This window comes from Cryptomeria japonica, chromosome 5 (genome assembly GCF_030272615.1).
Source record: "Cryptomeria japonica chromosome 5, Sugi_1.0, whole genome shotgun sequence".
NCBI classification, from domain to species: domain Eukaryota; kingdom Viridiplantae; phylum Streptophyta; class Pinopsida; order Cupressales; family Cupressaceae; genus Cryptomeria; species Cryptomeria japonica.
In genome coordinates, this window is record NC_081409.1 from 112,068,278 (window position 1) to 112,084,610 (window position 16,333).

Below are 16,333 nucleotides of genomic sequence, written 5' to 3' on the forward strand. Positions count from 1 at the left end.
TGGAGGTGCTGAGGTATTGTAGGTTCCTTTCCCTTATCCTGAACATCTGTCTGTGACAAGAATATAATTAACACTATCAAAATTACTTCAAAACACTCAAGAAAAGATCATAATGTAACAGTTTGCTTCTATCTAATTTGTACGATTACAATGAGGTTTACTTGCTCCGTAGAAGTGTGAGGACCTACACCCCTATCTGTGCTATGTGGTGGATCCATGTGGCCCTATGACAAAGAAAAAATATAAAAATGTTAGCGAAATGAAACCAATAGACTTAGCAAAAAAAATTAATAATACAATGGTTTATTGGATTCATTAATTGGAAGTTGGCTTAAATGGTATATATATAGTACGTACCACCCCCATGATAGTAACTTTGTTTGTATCTATACGATTGAAATTGTAATTGATTAGCAGCTCTTCCCCTGCACTTATTAATTTTATCGCACATACAAACACACAATTTCCCTCACGTGCCTCAAATATGCAATTGGGTTGCTTATTAGTTGACCTAGGTCGTGTACTATTTATAAAACCTGCAATATTCCCTATTGCTTTTGGCCTTCCATCAATGTATACAACCACTCGTTTACTTTGATCATTATGTTTTTGTTGTATATAATTGGCTGACAGTGCATACCTACGCATACTTTTTTTATATCGAACAATCTACATCCAATCATTATAATTGTAACAAGGTCCAACAAACTCCATCAATTTAGCAACTTTGTTGTAACAGACCTTTATGCTGTCCATGGAAAATAGACCCAAACCATGTAATGACGAAGGTGCTATGCGATATATCCTCTCATTAACACAAAAATCAGTGTTTATTGGAGGAAGTTCCTTGGGTACACATTGTTTCAATAGATGTTTGTACCTCAAGGGCACCTTAATGTTGCCTTTGGTCTCATCATCATAAGAACATGACCCCCCTTGAGCAAGAAAAAATTCCATGCGTTTATTGAATTTTCTTCTAATCTTTTGACCTCTAGTTGATCTCCCTATTTGAGATCTACTACATGTCTCACTTTCCTCTTCTATTCCTACATTTCCCTCACTCGAGGAAGAGACATCTAACAAATACCTATTTGGTGATACCTGTGCACCATCAAATGAGAGAGTTAGTTGGTAATGAGAGAGATATTTTGCAAATGAGGGTAATATTGATGAAGAAGTCAGCCATAAAGTTGATGTTGAGATTAAAATTTGAGTAAGTTCAACTGGGGCCTCAAGTGTTGATAACTGTATTAGATTTGCTGCTAATGTTGAGGTTTGAAAAACTGAGGAAGTTTGTTTTTCTTGTAATTTTTTTAAAATATATTATTTCTATAAGGTGTATTGACTTATACTTGTCGATCCATGAGACTGTGCAGAATCCTCGTCAAAGGGGTTCAGGTTCGTGCACCAACAATTGAGCATCATAAGCATTACATTTGTAATTTGATAAACAATAAATACTGCAGTATCATAAGCATTATAAGCATCACATATGTATCATCATATATGTGATTGAGCATCATAAGAATCACATATGTATCATCATAAACATGTAATCAATCACATACGTATCATAAATCACCATCCATCACATAGCTAATAAGTAGTCCACATTCCATAAATAAACACAAAGTTCAAAAAATGTCACATGTATCATCATAAGCATGTAATCCATCACATATGTATTTTAAATCACCATCTATCACATAGCTAGAGGTGCATCATGAATTAATTAAGTAATGGCATTATAATTCAAAACATATGAATTATTTATGTAACCATATAAGTCAAATAAATTTCTATCAAGATATCAATATTAAATAGATAATATAATAATCACATCTCATACATTTCATTCATGTCATTGATCTTCTTCTTCATCCAACTCATCATCATGACCATGATGATGATGATGATGATGATGATGATGATGATGATGATGATGATGATGAACATCATCATCATCATCGTCGTCGTTGTCATCATCATTGTGTTCATCATCATCATCATCATCATCACCATCACCGTCACCATCACCATCACCATCACCATCACCATCACCATCACCATCACCATCACCATCACCATCACCATCACCATCACCATCACCATCACCATCACCATCACCATCACCATCACCATCACCATCAACGACATCATCATCATCAGCTTCTTCTTTGTGTACATTTCCGTCAGGAACATCATCGAATAACTATCGATCGTGATCATCATCTATATCATCTTCTACTTCTTCGGTATCTTCTTCTTCCATTACGTTATACATTATCGACCTTCCTCTTGGATCATGTCTAACAACAAATGACCAACTCGGTTTATGTGGAACCTTCGAGTAAAATACCTGCTCACATTGACTTGGAAGAACACAGGGCTCATCCCCAACTCGTTCAAATGACCTTGTATTAACCATTGTAAATCCATTATCATGTTCGATAATAGTTCTATCAGGATCATTTTTATTCAGTCGTAGCCTATACCATTTGACGACAAACAAAACTAATTTGAAGGAATTAAAGTCACACTCAAGTATATCATCCAAAATGCCATAGTATCGATTTTGAGACTCTTGAGGATGTATGTCATTTCTAGATGAAATATTGGTCACCTCAAAGATTGCAGTTATCCCAGAATCACAAGTTTTCTTCGTGTCATCCAACTATTTGATGCAAAATTTATGACCATTGCAGCACATAGCCTTGTGGTGTTTGACCTGCAATATGTCTAACATATTAAAATTATTGCATCATGAGTTGATAAACATACGGGTGATTAATAAAATTATACGTACCTGTTGATCTCTTAAACCATATGCTAAATCAATTTCCCTTTGTGTAACATTGGAATCTCCATTATGATGAGCTTCTTTAACCAATAAAGTGACACCATCCCATGTTAATGTGCGACCAAAATGTTGACATCATTCAATCCACACCGTCATCCAATCAAGATTGTTTGCAGTATACAAATGTAGCGCATCCCACTCCCGACCAATTGTACAAATAATTAATAGACCACTTACAACTGATTTATTTAGAAGATGAAGAATTAATTTACTACAATGATATCTTATAATTACCTCTCACTTTCTTCAATCTACCTTTCCCCATCAAGTGCTCCCCTTCAAATTTATTAATGGGGTTGGGATCCCAAATGCGATCTACGTGGATTTTTGCTGCAAACTTAGGAAGATATTCAGTAATGTACACCATAGTTTGGTATACCATATATCCCTCCACCATAGAACCCTCAGGATGTGCTCTTTGTCGAACCAAATCCTTCAAAAATTTCAAGTGCCTCTTAACCATCCACATTGACCTAGTGTGTACAGGTCCACACAATTCGATCTCCTCAACTTGGTGTATGAGGTAGTGTTCTTGTGCATTGAAAAAAGTTGAAGGTAGACACTTTTGTATTTCACACATTAGATGAGGGATTTTTCTCTTCCAATATTTTATATCTTCCTTGTGGATTTCTTTAGTTGACAACCACCTAAAAGAGATTGAAAACACAAAAATATATAAACGAGACTTTACAAAATAATATACAATATATTGCATAACAAGTAAAACAAATGGCAAATATAATATCTATACAACAAATTGAACAAACATCACTACTTACCTCATGTATTTTCCAAGATCATATATGACTTGCTTGATATTATTGTCGAAGTGGTCTGGAGAGATAGAGGTAGAACGTACTGCAACAATTATAAAATGATCTTTTCATTATTTTCTAACATAATACAATGAAAAGTACATGCGCAGTATACAAATATATAGTAAATACACAAGAACACGAATTACCTTAATGAAGGTATGCCAATCATGCATTTTCATCCCTGGCCCAAATTCACTCTTCTTTGATATGAGATTGTTTATGTTCGCAGCAAATCCTGTGGGAAATCAATTTTTTCGTATGACTTCTTTTATAGAATTGCTTTGCTGCTCCGTTAATAACCAAGGAAGGGCACTTATATTAATTTGATCTCCATTTCTATTTGATTGAATGACATTTTTCATTGCATGATTGGATTCCACAATGTCACTACAAATTTTGACAATATTTTCTTTGTCACACCTTCCATCCAATATTTTCCATAATGTCTCTGTTATATTCTTTCCAATATGCATTGTATCAAACAAATGCACAATTTGTAGCTGCTCGTAGTAAGGCAACCTACTGAATTATCTGGGACAACTTTTTAGTCCCTTTGGAAGGTGGTCATCCATGCCTTGACGACCTTTAGTATCATCAATTACATCATCAGTAAACAAAACACGATAGAAAAATTCAAATTCCAAACATAAACCATTAGATGGAATGACATTACCTTGACAATTAATTCTATTATATTCCAACTTCCATAAGTGAGGAGTCATTCTTCGTGTCTTTGATGTAGTCTCTTCTTTCCCATTGAAAAGATGTTTTTCAGTATTTCGGTACTTATGATTTTTGTGAAGGAAGTGCCTATACTCATCAAACACCTACTTTCCTAAACTTTTTGAATGATGGGATTTCATCTTTGGACCACAAACTGGACATGCAAATTTTCCCTTTGTTTGAAGACCTACAAGATAATGTATAGTTCTATTAAATCTGTTAATTTTTATAATTATAATTATCATGCGCAACTTGAACACTATAATGTACCACAAAAATGTGTTAGGCCTGGGGTATCATGTATTGTCCATACAAGCATTGCATGGAATTGACATTGTCTTTGTCCTATTGGTCTAGAGATGTCATACATGATCACACCATTCCATAACTCTAGCAACTCATTGATAAGAGGCTCAATATATACATTCATATCTTTAACTTGGTACTTGCCTAGTGGAATGAACAAAAACATTACATAACTATTATGACCATTTTACTGCAATATTTATAATTAAATGTAGATGACTATTAAATGATAAAATACCTAGAACAATCATTGCCAAGATTATGTGCTCCCTCTTTATTGACATCCATGGAGGAATATTATTGTTGATAACAAAAATAGGCCACATTGAGTAAACAGATTTCAACTCTCCAAATGGATTGACATTGTCCGCTGCCAATGAAAGCCTGAGATTATGAGGTTCTTCTTTAAAGTGTGGCCACTTTTCCTCTATGTCCATAAATGCTGAACCATCCACAGGCATTCGAATAATGTCTTCTCAACTTCTATTGCATGCATGGTAATCCATAAATTGTGCCAAGCTAGTGCACCTGAATAATCGTTGCATACGTGGAATAATGGGAATATAACAAAGAACCTTACGAGGCACCTTTTTTGTTATTTGATTTGTTCGATATCTACTAATATGACATACAGGGCATTCTGTTCCAAATTCATGTTGTTTATGATATATAATATGATCATTGGGACAAGCATCTATTGTTTGATACTCCATTCCAATATCTTTCATAATGGCAAATAATTCTCGGTATGAGCGAGGTAGAATATTTGATGGTGGTAAGAAAAACTCACCTATCAATCTACAACAAAAAAAAAAGTTTGAGATGTTAATATAAAGAATATTAATGGTACATGATTCACCATTTATTAACTGTAATGACATGTATGACACACCTTAACATACGTGAGATTGTTATGTTGGATAAACCATTCATAACCTTCAAGTTCACCAACAACAATACAATAGAGAGAAGAGTTGTCTGGGAGCCTTTGTAAAGGGGCTCATATGCCTTCTCAAGAAGAGGTAAAGCATGAACATCAAGGTCATCCTGATCGTCATGATCAGCTGTGCCAGTACTAAATGTGTCATGGATCAATGTATTTGTACCATCATCTTCAATTGTGTTTTCTGGTGCATGATCGTCATCTTCCATGGGATCATTATCTTCAGCTTCGATATTCACACCTCCATGTTCCTCCACTTTGAAAACCATATTCTTCAGGTTGTGTTGGTCCATATGATGTGCCCTAGGGTGCTCGACCTATATAAAAATGATCAACATAAATAAACCATGATCATGATCTCATTATCAAGTGATTTCTTATGTATATAAATTGTTAAAACGATATAATGAACAACTTACCAGTGGATGATAATCATGTCCCCCTTCAATGTGACCATGCTACCTACAATGTTTCTAGTTGTTTTGATTAGAAGTTTTCTAGTCTTTAAGCCCTTACAAATTTTGCAGGGACAATAACATTTCCCATCACCTTTTCTTTTCAAGTTAGACCATAATCTAGCAATTGTCTCCTTATTTTGTTCTTTGCTGATATTATCTGACATGGTCTTTCTTCATAGGCAAAAAAATTAGGCTATGGAAACTTCAGTGCAAAAGCTTCACAAAAATTGCAAATCAAACCAAAACCATTTAACTCTTCTTTTTCATCTTAAAACATTGAACTTAATAGAGAACGTATTTAATGTAGCTGATTGTGTGAATTTCTAAGCATTGTGTATACAAATTCTTACTAAAAGTTTGCCTATTATAGACTTTCTGAGAGACATTTTTGACTATTCTAAGCCTTGGTTCTTGTATTTTCACTTGTGATAAGTTGGAAACTTTATGGTAGACCTATAGCCAATCGATCTAATTTTGACAAGTTATACACCAAGCAAACAAGCATCTAGAACTAGCATTGTTTACTCACCCCTACCCTATGCTATGGGTATATGACTACCCAGAACTCCAGTTTAAGCATCAATCCTGGAAATGATCGGTATATGACTACCCAGAACTCTAGTTTAAGCATTAAGTTACATCATTATTGACCTTACTTTGGGATGCTATGTATGATATTGGAACCTTTTGTAAGGTGTGATCAATGTGCTATCATAAATGCAAAGCCAAAACCATTTTGATGAGATCATGATCCCACTAATACTATTTTGCCTTGCTAATTTTGCACCCACAAAAATGATAGAACCAGATATAATATGTCATCAATGCCCATATACCGACAATGATCAAGATGAGCCACTGAGAGGTAGAGTTTATTCACTTTCCATATAGGTAGATTATCTCTAGCCTCATTTTCCCTATAGGTAACTGATTAGGTTCATTTTAGAGTCTTATTTCCAAATATGTACCTCTATGTTAGCTTTTTGCTTTATTATTTGCCTGTTTATGCTTAATCTTGTCAATTTTGCATAATTTTACTTAGTTCTTGCATCTTCAATGAAATTATATCTAATCATATCCAATCACATCAAAATGGAACAATTAATCATATTGCTGGTCTCTCCCAGAGGAATTAAACTGAACCAAATTGACTATTCCCCAATAAAATGTTTTGAAATGGTGAATGTATAAGTTTGTAGTTTACTTTCCTAGACTAGGACCCCATTTCATCAACATTTCACTATGAAAGCATAAATATTTTTTCTTGAAGAGAACATCTTACATATTATGCTTCAATGTATAACACATTTTCATAATCAATCATTCGACTTCACATGGATAAAAGAATTCACATATTCTAAATCATGATCTAATGATGTGAACAACTCATATGCAACTATATGGCATGCAAAGCATTTATTTTAACATACACTTATTCATCCACATTGCAGGGATAACAATACAAGGCTCACATATTGGTCTAAGAGGATGTCATGGTCTCACAAAGTAACCAAGAACCATATGAAATGATGGTCTTGAATCCACACACAACTAGGGAGGATCCATACGATTATGTATGACTTCCCCCTTGTTTGTTTAATGGGATTAGCCTCCAAGACATAGCCGTCAATAATCACTAAGAATGTACAAGTGGATCATAGCTACCCATACAACAAACTCTTACCCCTATCCTCAAATTTTCCCAATGTTTGATTCCTTATATACACTCATCCAAGGTTATTTGCTTCGATCTTGGTGAGGAATCACATCACAACAAAGAAGGCAACATTTAAAAATAGCAAGAGTTTCACTAAACTACCAAAGATCATAAATATTGAAAGAAAGAAAAAATAGTACCAATAATAAGTCAAATAAATGTGTTCAATTCCAATAGCAAATCAAACATAGCCACAATAACTACACAATAGAGAAAACTCACAATAGTGATTAAACTAATTCAAACAAGATAAAATAAAATTGTTGGCCCATGCAACAAAGATGAGAGATCATCAATAATTGAAGGAAACTTCACAATCCTTAAAAGTGCACATTACATAACTATACGACTAGAAATTGTGGCTAAATAGAGTGAAGATTCATCATGACTCCAATAATAGTCCCTCATGTGTGCATTTTTGGCATGAACACAAAAACTCCCACATGGCATGGCCATGTACGTAATGGAGAAGACATGCCTAGGCTACATGCCCAAAAAACATGACTATAATAATAGTCCCTCATGCATGCACTTGTGGCTTGCACACTACAAATCCTAACATATCATGGCAATACACCTCATAGAGAAGACACACCTAGGGCCACATTGCACATAGCAACGTGCCTCACAAAGAAGACATGCATAGGGCATATGCCACATAGCAATGTGTCTTATGGAAAAATGTGCATGCATGTCACACACCAAAGCTATATGTATACATCATGAGGCACATTCATATGTTATTAAACACAACCTATTGTATCTAACATGAGTTCCTCTCTACATGTGTGCAAATCTTCCAAAACTAATCACCACATAGAAGGAATAATATAAAATGCATCTTCAAATATTTGTGTGTGTGTGTGGAATTGTGTCTTTGAACCCAAATCGCTACCATCAACAACATGTAACCATCACCTACACTATATCAAAACATAAGTATGGTGTGACATCATATCTATTTGCATAATGTCAAAACACATGCAAACATGAAAATCATCATAGCATGACAAAAATCAATCTCCACATGTTCGAACAAAGATATAAATAAGATAATAGGGTAAGAGGAAACCCATACCAAGAACCACATACCAACTATCGGTAATGCCATCAAGATAAATGTAGGATAGGATACCACTATGAGCCATCCAATGGTCTATTATATGAGGAGAACTAGGGGATACTATCTTTGAAAGGTGTGGTCAATAGAGATAATCCCTACTAATGCCACAATATGTCACCATAGCTTCTTGAGTTTTCCATTCTTCTACTTAACACCACATTTATTGAGTTCCTCAACAACGAGGTTGGTTCTCAATAGGATGCACAAACTTGTACAACAATACAAATTCATTTTTCTAGTTAATTACTTAGTGTAAAAATAACTCCATTACATAACATAGGGCAATAATCACCATAAGTTTTCAAATAAACTACCCAAACATCAATTGGAGTTACCCTTTCTAAGGTACAAACATAATTTATTTATAACTTCAAAATTAAAATAATCACAATACATCTAAATAAGTTCAATAGTGCATGGAAATAGACAACATGATCCATAATTAAACCCATAAATTACCCTAATTGGATATACTAATAAAATGGTGTCTCAAATAATAGAGATTATGTTGGACCTATAATAGAGATCTTGACTTTGTTTCATCATACACAAGCATGGTTTCATCATACTTGTATCCAAATACACCATCCATAGATAGGTACTCAGTACCACAATCTCATGGGTACCCTTTTAGCTGAATTTACCCTATATTTAGGTGAATCTACCCTTGTACCATTCCTTGATCTAGTATGTCATTCCACCAATCAATAATTTTTCCATATTCTTGGGAGAATACACTATCCCTTAGGTGAATATACCATATCCTTAAATGAATCCTCCTTGTAATCATCCTAAGTCCTCTTTTTGTTAAGTCTTATCCCTTCATCTTTAGGAAAATCCACCTATCCTTATGTGAATCTACTTTCTCTTAGGTGTGTAGGTCTCGGGGACAACTGAGAGGGGGGGGGGGGGGGGTGAATCAGTTGTCTAATAAATTCAAACCAAAATCTTATTAACCAACTTAATGCTTAGTACCGATAAGACAGTTAAGTATGCCGGTAAACAGTGTTAATAGAAAATTGCTATACCGGTAAGAATTAATGCATGAAACATAAACATAAAGTCATCCACAACACATGACACACATATTTGTACGTGGAAACCCTGTAAGGGGAAAAACCATGGTGGGAAACCTTACCCACAATCAGATGATACTACTGCAGATAGTAAGTACAAAGAGGGGTCTGCACATGCAGAAAGGCCAACAGCCTAGAGCTCACTGCTCAAACACAAATGGGAGTCACACTGACTACAGTTGGATGGTTAAATCCAATGAGAATGTACTGCACAAAATAGCATCTTCATATGCTGGATTCAGTACCGGTGTAATGCTGATATGCTTCTACAAAAACCTAACTTCACCTTCAAATGATGTCTTCGTGTATATCTCTGCTTGATCTTGCATATATCCTTCCTTAAATCTTTTTTGCATTCCACACTTGATCTTACAAATAAGATCCTACATTTATACCATACCCTAAGACCAATTTTAGTAGGTCGACTCTACAAGATATTACAATAAAAACATTTTACAAATAATACAATATCCGATGCAATAACCGATTAGACATGTCGGCTTAATGCATTTACAACAATAATAAATCATCTTCATAGCGTGCCATGCTGATCTAGAAAAGATAAACCTGCCGGTGTAACCCTAGATAACCTGGACCTATTTGCTGGTAAAAGCAAATATGCAAATAAGAATATACCAATGATATTACTTCAAGAAAAAGTGTCCACATGATGTCTTTGACATTACCAAGTGTCTTCCATGTCATTGCAGGTACCGGTGACCATTATATCCTGCTGGTTAACCATATACCGGTGATTGTTTGAACAGTTTACTGATTGCCGGTGAACGTTGCTGGATCTCCAAAGTAGGTGTATTTAGCAGGTGTTGACATCAATGACAAAACCATACCAAAATACCAACAAGGTGAATCTATTTCACATAAATCATTTATCTTATCCATCTTTCTTACACAAATGGTGAATTTTTCCTATCCTTAGATGACTACACTCCCATTTAGGTGAATCTATCTAGTTTTAGTCTCCTTCCATTATTTTGTCCAAATTTGTATCCTCTAGTTTACATGAATCTACTTGTTCTTAGGAAAATCAACCCTATCATTCTAAGGAAAATTCAACTTGTCATCATCCTTAATCATCTACCTTTCAAGTGTATAGTCCATCCATCCTTGGGAGAATCTAACATATTATTGAGTTCAAATCCTCATGAAATACAGTCATGTTTATCTCAATGCAATGTTTGCCAGCATCCTCCCTGCGTGTGCCAAAATAGGAGCTTTGGAATGAGGTATGGACATCCATCAAAGCATAATCGAAGGGAGTTTTTTGTCCAAAATTAGTTGCAAATGCTCCAATAACAAAAATCGCAAAATGGGGTAGCATACACATGGCACGTGAACTTTATGATAGAATACCTCAAAGAGATGTCATTTCATGGAATTTTAAGATCGCAGGATACGCACAAAATGGATTAATTCGCAAAAAAAAACCAGTTGCCCTTGATTGTGAAAAAATATTAGTTGCCCTTCATTAAAAAACAAAGAGTTCCTTTGATTGCAAAAGAAACCTTACCTTGCTTGTGCAGAGATCGCTCTAGCGGGGGGGCGCAGGGAGGCAAGATGGTCGCCGCTTGCTTCGATCGGTTTGATTTCAAAATGAAAATGCGTTGTGTTTTTTTTTTTTTAATAAAATGCCCGAGGTCGTCAGAATTCCGATGAACATGGGAATTTTAAAAAAAAAAATTCAAATTTTCACACAATGGTCCTTGTCCGTCGGAAACCTTCGTCGAAATGTGACCCCAAATGTATTAGTGATGCTATCCACCTTTGAACCTAGAAGTGCTAAGGAGGCATTTGGTGATGATCATTGGGTGAAAGCTATGGAGGAGGAGTTGGATCAAATTGAGAAGAACAACACTTGGACCCTGTTACCCCAACCAGTAAACAAGAATGTTATAGGTACTAAATGGGTGTTCAGAAACAAGTTAAATGAAGATGGTGTTGTAGTTCACAACAAGGCAAGATTAGTATGCAAAGGTTATGGGCAAGAAGAAGGAGAAGATTATGGAGAAAATTTTGCACCAGTAGCAAGACTGGAAGGTGTCAGAACATTACTTGCATTTGCAGCTCATAAGAAGTTCAAGGTATACCAGATGGATGTTAAGTCTGCATTCTTGAATGGGGTACTAGAAAAAGAGGTTTATATAGAGTAGCTTGATGATTATGCATTGACAGATAAGGAAGACATGGTATGCAAATTGCATAAAGCTTTGTATGGATTAAAGTAGACACCCAAAGCATGGTATGAATGACTTCATACTCATCTGATGAAGATAGGATTTGATAGAACTAGTGATGATAACACCATTTATCTCAAGTCTGAAGGCGATGAAATACTGGTCAGTGAAGTATTTGTTGATGACATTATATTAGGATGAAATGATGACATGAGTAATTGTTTTGCAGATGAAATGAAGAATGAATTTGAGATGTCATTAGTAGGAGAAATAAAAAATTTCATAGGCTTATAGATACAATAGATGAAGAATGGTAATTTCATTGCTCAATCCAAGTATGTGAAAGAGGTTTTGAAGACTTTCGGTATGAGTGACTGTAAACCAATTGGAACCCTAATGGTTATAGGTTGTAAATTGTCCAAGGAAGATGCATCTAAGTCTGTAGATGAAAAGGAATACAGGTCAATGATTGGCAAATTACACTATGTTTTTCATAGTTGACCGGATATTGCCCATGTAGTTGGTATTGTAGCTAGATTTTAGAAGAATCCAAAGGAGGCACATTTGATGGCAACCAAGAGAATTTTTAGATATCTAAAAGGTACTATTGACTATGGGTTATGGTATCCATATGGTGGAAATTTTGATTTGAAAGCATACATAGATGCTGATTGGACAGGAAATATTGATGACTAGAAGAGTACTACTGGTAGAGCATTGTTTCTAGGAGGAAGGCTAGTTTCATGGAGTAGTAAAAAGAAGAGTTGTACTTCAAATTCTACTTTTGAAGCTGAGTATGTAGTAGCTTATATGAATTGCACACAAGCTATGTGGATGAGGCACATTTTGGAAGGTTTGAAGATGTAAATCTCAGAACCAATAAAGATTTTGTGTGATAATACAAGTGCAATAAACATTTCAAAAAATCTTGTTTTGCACGCAAGGACTAAGCACATTGAATTGAAATATCACTTCTTGAGGGAAAAAGTTCAAAGTAAAGATGTTATCTTGGAGCATGTTTCTACCAAGGAGCACCTTGCAGATATCTTTACCAAACCTCTGCTTAAGACCACTTTTGAATATCTTAGAAGTCAATTGGGGGTTGTCTCTCTTCATGAAGTTAATTGAGCATGATGCTGATTACATCAGTCCCTGAACCACTTGCAAAATTTTACATGGATTGATGAAGAAGTGGATGTATTCCATAGGGGGAGCATCAAGTTGCAAAATGATGTTGATGCACAATGAGAGCAAAATTACATTTTTCTATTTTTACTATGGCATTGTTGTCAAAGGGGGAGAAGAATTATGTGATTAAGGAGAAGAATTATGTGTCTGATTAGGTGAACCAAAGCAAGGTGAAAGACAAACAAAGCAAGGTGAATACTTGGTAATGTAAACCAGGATTCCTATTTAGCAATCTCAACAAAAATCAGAGGCATTGATATTTGTATTGCCATCAATGCCAAAGGGGGTGATTGTTGGAATTTTGCATAGAGATTTTATTAATGATATGTTGTCATTGATGTCAATTGAATCGGTAATGGTATTCATGTTATTGCTGATATTGTTGTTTTTGATATTGGCTAGTAATCGGTAAGTAGAGCTTTGTGGAAGATGTTGTAAACCGGTATGTAAAGTTTGTAAGTTGAATTGGTAAACCGGTGTAAAGGGTTAAACCTTTCTATGCAATGTAACCGGTAAACCCTATCGATTGTTAAACCCTAACCAATCAAGTTTGTTGGTTTATTATTTGATGATTGGTAATGATGGAGACATGTGTGATCATTGTATGAGGACAAGTTCAAATTATTTTGGTGCGTTTATTTTTTTCTAGGGAAGGAGCAAAGTGGATTGCATCTAATGCACAACGCGTGATGAGTTACAAAGTTTGATGAAGCGATGATCATTGAGCAGTTGGAATTTTCTTGAAGAATGTGAAGAGATTGTCATGATTTCTAAGGGTCAAGATTGTACCGACTTGTTTGTAATCTCGATGATGAGAATTAGGTTTTTGTTGTGTTATCAACCTAATTGATTTGTATTTAAGGTCGATGAAGTTGTTTGTAAAGGTTGTTAGCAAGATTGATAGAAAGCTATTGAGTTTGTAGTTGCCTAACTAGTGAATGGATTTGCACTTTGAGTGAAGTTAGATTGAAGCTTAGAAGGATCTGATCAAGCAAATGTAGTGCTACTCATACAGATCAAGAAAACCTATTTTTTTGTAATAATTATAGTAGAAGTGAAATCCCTTAACTAGGTAAACTCTAACAAGCTTGGTTACTCATTAAATCCTCTAACAAGGTGGTCCATAAGCTTGGATTCTTAAATCCTCCAGCAAGGTTGCTCCTAACAGGGTATTGTGCTTTTCATCAAAGCATATTTATAAATCCCTTAACCGGGTGATTCCTAATGAGAATTAGTTCTTAATAGGACTTATTGTAAAGCTTTAACAGGCTTGGTTCCTAATAGGGTGAACTTCAAAAGAGTTCAGATAGCTGTCCTTGTGAGTCTCATCTCACCATGGTTTTTACCTATTTGGGTTTTCCACGTATAAACATTTGTATCAAGTGGTGAATGTTTTTGTGGTTATGATCGTATTTATTGATTTGGTTAACTTCTGATAAGGCATGATAACTAGAAGCATTGAGAGATGAATATGTTGAGTTATGATTAAGCATTATTGATGTTTACAAGATTAAAGTTGTTTACTGTTGTAGCTAGGAAATCGGAAATCATCACAAGCAATTCAACATTAGTCATAGCTCAATCACAAAAGCTCAAATGTAATGATCTATCCTAAACACATTCAATAAAGACATAAAGACAAAACATTCAAAACTAAAGATTATGCAAACCAAATGTGGATCTAAATGCTTCCTTCATGCGGCTCCATTGTCCTTCTTTCTTCTCCAAATAGTTTTGTTGTGGATCTCACCTTCAAGTGCATAAACCTAATGTGAAAGCAAGATTGACAAGATGATTGCTCAAGAGTACTCGAAGCGTGATTTGACAAAGTGATTATAAATTCGATAATTTGATTAGGGGATTTGATTGAAGAAATTCATCCAATTTATAGATAAATTGGAGAAAAGACAAGATTAGCATGAAAATGATTCGAATGGAAATTCAAATCAAGAATAGCAAAATTATGACATGTGTATGACAAATTGCTATGCAAGGATTTATGAAAATTTATGACAATTTATGACAAATTTCTATGCAAGGATTGATTGATTGTCAATTATGACAAATTATGACAAATTTCTATGTCATTCCCATGAAATTAGGAGAAGAATAGGAGGAAATTGAAATAGAAATTAGAAAATTAGAAAAAAGAGGAAAATTAGGAATTAGTGAATTAATTAATAATTTTTCATTTATTAATCAATTCACATAAAGAGAGGAAATTAATTAGCCAGTTAAATAAACATTTAATTGTGATGAGAAGACTTAGGATAAATAATTAGTTTATTAATCCTAGAGAGAGAAATGACAAACAAGGTTAAATGATTAAATCATGAAACCCTAAAAGATGAATTAACAATGCAAGAACAACAATTAAGTCTTAATGAAAGATAATTGATGTTGATTCGATTATGATCATGATTCTGACTGACAAAGGACCAATGCTGACAAATGATTTGATTGATAAATGCGCCAATTGACGAGGAACAATGACTAATTGGTCCAAATTGATATGATTGAGAAGGACAACGATCGATGACAAATCGATCGCAAAATGACAAGATTGACAAGTTGATAAGGATCGACCAAAATCATGACTGAAAATTGCTATCGACAAGACCAAATTCGAGAGTGAGATAAATGAAGAATGCAGAAGAAGGACTCAATGCTCGCAAATGATAAAGACCAAGTGCGTGACATAGGAGGAATGTTAATGCGATGCAAAAACCTAAAATGAGGCAATGCGCAAATGTTAAAGTACGATTTCGCAAGCGTTGACCATTTTTAGGTGTCTACAACTGTTAAGTTGTCATAATAGTTAAATCGGTTGATGTCAAGTATTCTTATGAATATTGATCTTGACTGAGATATGTTTACTTTGTGTGATTGAATTTGAGTTTGGGAACTTTGTATCAGTTTTTCAATATAC